Here is a 7,066-nt window from a genome sequence, read left to right as displayed (position 1 = left end):
CTTTGGGCTTTCCTGGAAGTGTAAAGCATGCTAGAGCATGGACCAGAGTCCAGACTAGATGGCTTAGGAAGAAGGAGGCACTAGAAAGAGAGAAAGGTCCTTTATATACAAAGTCTGGTATCATTTCACTTGATCCATAGTTTTTCAAAGACTTTTCATACTCATTATAAAGCAAGGATTCTAAATTGTGTATGTGTGCATATGTGTGCGTGTGCATGTGTGTATGTGTGTGTGTGTGTGTGTGTGTGTGTGAGATGGACAACTTTGGCCATCTGGTGAAGCATATGGATCTTTTCTCAGAATAATGTTTTTAAATGCATAAAATAAAATTCATATGATTATAAAGGAAATCAGTTATTGAAATGAAGACTTTTCCCCATCTAACTTTACAACCTTCTTATAATCTATCTATGTTCTCCTTGTGGGGTATTGTTGACTACAGGTAAGGAACTCCTGGTCTGAAACCTGTCATTGATTGGCTGATTAAGACATATTTTTGTATAAAGTACTAAGGCTAAAATGGGGTGTTTTTGACCTCTTCCCTTATGTAAGTGATCTTTTCTCCCCTTCCCCTTTTTAGGTACACAGTTAATGTTATTAGACATTGGTTAGACAAGGTTGAATGCTAAACAACATACTTGGAGACCCTTCCACAAAGCCAGCCAAGACTACCTTTTCTGCAGTGTTCCTTCTGGGGGAATACTACCTCCCTTCAGAATATCAGATTTGAAATCTGCCCCATACTTTGTCCACATACATGTTAAAAGAGATAGTTTAAGAAGAGTTTCTGTGGAAATAACTTAAGAATTTCAATTGATTGCAAGTCCAGTAGAAGCCAACATTTTAGGAGATACATTGAAAAGGCAGAACATGTACAGGGAAAGAGACTAGTATGCTGAATGGTCTGGAAACCATATCATATGAGGATCAATTGAAGGAATTATAGATTTCTACCCAGAGAAGAAAAAATTTGGGGTAATCATATCAGCTCTTTTCAAGTATCTGAAGCGCTGTCATATATAAGAAGAATTAGATTAATTTTGCTTATCTCTACAAGGGAGAACAGGTACCTCTGGGTACAAATTACAGGGAGGTAGATTTTGACTAAGTATTTTACTGAGAGGCAGCAAAGCCATAATAACCTGGGCTTAAGTCCCACCTCTAACACATATTGACTGAATAATCCTAGACATGTCATCTAACCTCTCAGTTAAATACACAGCACCCACTCTCAAGGAGCTTACCATTTATTTTTAATTTATGGATTGACCAGCATATCCATAACATTGTATAATTTTAAAAAGATGATTACATATAATACAGCAAATCTATTATGCACAACTTTCTATTCCTTTTAAATGTATTATAAAGTTATGTAAATTTCTTTCTTTCCCCTTCTCCCCCCATGGCTACATTAGACACAAATATGCATATATGTGTAAAATTATTCTATACATACTTCTATTTATCAGTTCTTTCTCTAGATGCAAATAGTGTTTTCCTTTATAGGTCCTTTGTAGTTAATTTGGATATTTATAATAGTCAGAATAACTTCACTCAAAATTATTCTTACAACAATATTACTTACATCCTAAAGGGTGAGACTACATGTAAACAATTATGTATACACAAGATAAAATACAAGATAAATAAAAACAACTGAGAGGGGCAGGTATTATTATCTGAGAGGACTAGAAAAAGTTTCCGGAAGCAGGTGGGATTTGAGCTAAATCTTGAAGAAAGTTGGGGAAACTAAACTATGGAGGTGAATGTCCTTTTTTTAAAAGGACTACAAGCAAATCAATATTTTTAGAAGATACAATGTGAAGAGAAAAGTAAAATGTAAAGAGACAGGAAGATTAGGAAGGGGCCAGATTATGGAGAGCTTAAAACAAAAAACAAACAAATTTATATTTGCTCCCACAGGGGTGCAGCAGCAAGCACCCTAGCGTACCCAGGGTGACTGCCAACACAGGTTCTTAGATCTGTTTTTCTAAAGGAAAGCAACTCAAAATGGGTTAACAATCTTGCTTTAATAAAATATATGTCATTTACCTAGTTCAGGGGAAAAAGGCCAACACCCAGAACTTCAAAGAATACAAACAAATTACAAGCAGACAACAAATACAGAGAAACATCAGCAGACAGGCTTCCAACTGTCTGACCATTACATCCATACTTAGTTACCAGAGGGGGAAGCACAAACATCTGGGTTTTCAAAGCCAGGGGACTCAATGGCTGTCTAGAGTCTCATCTGATCATATCACATAACTCTTCTCAAAGTGAGCCCCCAAAACAAAACCTCTCATCAGGGTATATATAGCCTTCTCCTAGATCAGAGAATGTCACAGCCCTCTTGTCCCACTGCCCAATCACAAAGCATCAAGATATGGGCATTCCTGAAAAACAAGCCTCCCACCATAGGCTCCATGTGACCACATTCAACCTATTAGGGGGCACAGTATATTTTCAAATCAAGGAAGGTTTTCAGAATCACTTAAGCCTATCAAAGGGCCTAGGGGCAGTGAAGATCTTAAATTCCCATTGCCATAACAAGGAGTCATGGTTAGACTTATGCTTTAGAAAATTTACCTTGGCAGCTGAGTGGAGAATGGATTAGAGTAGAGAGAGAGACTTGAAGAAGGAATAACAAATAGAAAGCTATTGTAATAGTCCAGAGGGTGGTGGCTATGTGAATAGAGAAAAGGGAGATGAGAGATGTTGTGAGGGCATAGATGACAAGGATTGGCAGCTAGATATGGGGTATAGTGCCAATGCAATATTCATAGCACACACGGTCACTATAAATATACCTTCATGGTTCTCATTACAAAATACAACAGACTCTCCATATAGAAGACAGAAGCAAAAACATTTATTCAGACACCAGAAAACCAAATCCCCAAATCAGTAAGCCAATTCCTTCATAGTAGTAGAGAAGTTAATAAGCCATAACAACACAAAGAGTCACAGCATCCTTTAGCCTTCTCACAAACCAACAAAAACCCAATATTTACTCACTAGCCTGACTGACTCCCTGGGACACGTGCTATCCTCCCAACCATCTAGTCTAGCTCTGACTCCCAGCTTCCTGTGGGCTCTGCTTTGCCCTTCAGCAAACTCCTCCCACCACAGGCTCCATGTGATTACATTCAGCCTATTAGGAGGCAAAGTTTATTTTCAAAGCAGAGAATGTCTTCAAATTCCCTTAGGCTTATTAAGGGGCAGGAAAGATCTTCAAATTTCCATTATCATTACAGTGGGGTGAGTGGGGAGCCAAGGGTAGCACAAATGTTACAAAATTACAAAAAGTAATTCTGGTGATGTTCTTTATGGTAATGAGAAGGTTGGAAAGAGGGGAAACATTTGGGCAAACAGTTAATGAGCTCTATTCCGGTACCCAGGAGTTCTCTATGTTAATGAAATCACAGGTCCAATTTCTATTCTTAATATTAAATGAGAACTTTCTAACAATTAGACTAGTCTAAAAATTAATATGGGATATCATGGGTAGTACTGCTTTCTCCATCAATGGAGGTATTCAAGCCAAGGCTAAATGATCACTTGTTAATATTGTAGGATGCATTCATGTTCCTTCAGTTAAGTGTTGGGTTAGATGACACTCCTATAATTTATTCCAACTCTTAGGTTCTGTGATCATGTGACTCTAAAGCAATGGAAACTTCTGAAAGACAAGGTCTGTCATTGTTTAAGGGATCTGATTTGGTAGTTCCTCAGGAGTCCTGTCTCTGACACTACATATGTGGCCTTGGGCAAATTATTGCTCCTCTTTGGACCTCATCATTAAAATGAGGGCTGTTAAGCTACAATTAGGTAGGAGAACCACAGTAACAGAAGACTGAGGTAAGAGTTGTACATTTTGTTGAAAGAATGGATAGATAGACAAATAGATAAATAATAGTTTACATGAATATAGTGCTTGCTTTGAGACTTGCAAAGTACTTTATATATACTAGGTCATTTGATCATCATAATAACCCTGTGGGGTATGTGCTTTCACAATCCCCATTTTACAGTTGGGGAAAGTCAAACTCAGAGAAGTCAAATGACTATCTCATGGTCACACAGCTGTGTGTCCATGTGGTAGAATCTGTGGCTGTGGTAGAATCTAAACTCAGTTCTTTCCAACTACAAATTCCACTCTCTACAAACCAGTGGTTTACTTCAGGAGAAGAACTCTTAGAACTCTTTTTTATACACTAAATCATGCCTTTGTAGCTATGTATATCAGTGAACTTTGTAAAACAGCCAGGGCACTTTGATTGACCAGAAGGTGAACTGTAGGCCCTCAGATGAGGAGCAAATGGATGTAGATGGAATTAATTCGCCTTTAGGAAAGTTTTGCAGTGGAGTGTTAACTTGTATTCAAACTGAACTCCTCCCCAGAAACTCTAAATCACTCCAGAAAATGTAATCAAGGAACTCTAAACCCTTATAACCATATCCTGATTCCATAACCTCTAGTACTGTTTGTCATTCTTATAAGTGGTGTTCGTTCCAGTGAAATTTAATTGATAATTGCAATCAATTAGTAAACATTAAGTGCCTACTATGTGCCAGGCATTGCACTAAGCACAAGGGACACAAAAAAGAGGCAAAAGGTAGTCCCTGCCCTCAAGAACTATACAATTTAGTGGGGGAGACAAATGTATGCAAAGAAAACTATATACAGGATAAATAGTAAATAATTAAAAGAGAGAAGGCATTGGAATTAAAAGGGACTTGGGAAGCCTTCTGTAGAAGATGAGATTTTAGTTGGGACTTAACAGAAGTTAGGGAGGTCAGTAGTGAGAGTAGAGAAGGGAAAGATTGTGGCATAGGGGACAGACAGAGAATTCCTTCAGCTGAGAAATAGAATGTCTTGTTCGTGGAAAAGTAAAGAGGCCAATGTCATTGAATGTAAGAGCAAATGTTGGGAGTAAGGTATGAGAAGACTAGAAAGGCAGAGGGGGGCTAGGTTATGAAGAACTTTGAATGTCAAACAGAGCATTTAATTTCTTAATCTTGGAGACAATAGGGAGCCAATGTAGTTTATTGAATAGCAGGGAACCGTGGTTTGACCTGTGCTTTAGGAAAATCAGTTTAGTGGCTTAATGGAAGATGGATTAGAGTGGGGAGAGACTTGAGGGAGGCAGACCCACTAGCAAAGTATTGCAATAATCAAGGCAGGATGTGATGAGGACCTGCATCAGTGTGGTGGTGGTGTCAAAGAGGAGAAGGGAAAGAGATGTTGCAAAGGTGGAAATTGACAGGCCTTGGCAACAGGTTGGATATGGGGTGAAGGAAGGAAAAATATAGTAAGAAATCCAGGATGATTCATATGGCTAGGAGGGTAGTGCTGCCCCCTAAAGAAATGGGGACAATAGGAAGTGGTGGGGAGAATCTTACAGAGAAGATTCATACTTCAGGTAGAGGTTGAACCTGATAACCCTCTGAGGTCACTTTCAGATTCATGAATCTGTGGCTATTATATATAGATTCTAATTTGCATACATACTGGGTGGTATATTTTTCAGATGGGCTATTGGGGTCAATGTACCAGTCTGTCCAGTGATCTTGTGGGTAGGTGGGGTTTCAAGCCATAAGAATGCTCCTGAAAGGTAAGTCAGTCCTTTTGCGCCATTGTTTTCTACAGAACCAGAGCTATATCTGAGTATCTGATGTAAAGTCTCTCTTTATTGGTAGAACTTTTCTGTAATAAATTCTTTGACATCTCATGGAATGATCCTATGCTAAATGGGCAACCTGTTTTATTGAAAATCTTTCCCGTTTATCAAGACTGTTGAAGTTAACCTTGGGATGCCAAACAACACCTACAATTTTTCTTCAAAATTTCCTCAGTTATGTTGAAGCATAATTGTTCCTTTTCATTCCCAGGCACATATTTAATAATTTGTTTTAAAATGAAGGAAGTGAATCTGCCATGAAAGGAATAAAATCTACACTTTTTATTACTGCTATTTAAACGGCCAATTTAAAATCATACACAAAATAGATAGCTAGGATTTATTGCCATGAAAAAAATGTTAAGAACAAGAAATTGTTCTTTGGTCTGGATTTTCTTTTTTAAAATATTCATTGGAAACTCTTAATAATACAAATAAGAAAACAAGCCTCCATACAATTTTGTAGTGCAAGCATGTACTACAAAATGCAATGGGAACCTTCTATATATATTATACCAAATAGAAACAAGGATACAGTTTATCATAGTTTTACCTGGAATTATACACACTGGAAATGCAATAAGAGTTGTATTACATAGTCATAGCAAGCATCTTGATTCTAAAATAATCGTCCCACAGTAGACCGAAAATGGGAACCAACTATTTTATTTCACTGGTACACTTGCATGAAGCTTTACAGTGAAGCTTGACATATGTGAAGTCACAGGTAAGCTGATCTTTCAAATTTTGGCAATTTGAATATTCATCTTCATACGGACAAGGATTGGCTGAAGTGAAGCATAAAGAAGGAAAGTTGTTATAAAACATGAGCTATATTTCTTATCTTATAGATTTCAGAAAGGATTTAAATGAGTTTTTTAGGAAGACTAAAAGGTGAAAATAGGTTTATTTTTTTTAAAGGAAAGAATATACAGTAAGATTTTATTTATGCAATACCCAGTCAACAAGTTCTCCATCTCCTGTGCCATGCTCTTTGTATATAATATTATATACATTAAAATACCTACCTAGAATCTTGCTGTGTATGGAAGTGACTGTGAATTCTCAAATGCTGTGTAGTATACTGGAAGCCCACAAAGCCAGAAAGACCCCCTGAAAAAGCAGTTGATTTCTTTTGTACAAGTATTTCCTGACCATAGCAATTAGTGAAGGTTTTGTAGACACTGACAGTAGTATTTATTCAGTGCCTAATATATGCTGGGCTCTGGGGTTGCAAAACCAAAAAAGGATTAGTCTCTGCCCTCATGGATTTTCATTGATCAGAAGAGATAACATATATGTATAAAAGTATGTGCATAATAAATAAATACAAGGTATTTTAGAGAAGGAAGGTACTACTAACTGGTTTGGGTGGGATG

The sequence above is a fragment of the Petaurus breviceps genome, unplaced genomic scaffold, assembly GCF_028583685.1.
Source record: "Petaurus breviceps papuanus isolate PSGF00001 unplaced genomic scaffold, PetGlider_PUasm1.0 90701, whole genome shotgun sequence".
Classification (NCBI taxonomy): Eukaryota; Metazoa; Chordata; class Mammalia; order Diprotodontia; family Petauridae; genus Petaurus; species Petaurus breviceps.
Note: the sequence above shows the minus strand (reverse complement) of the source record.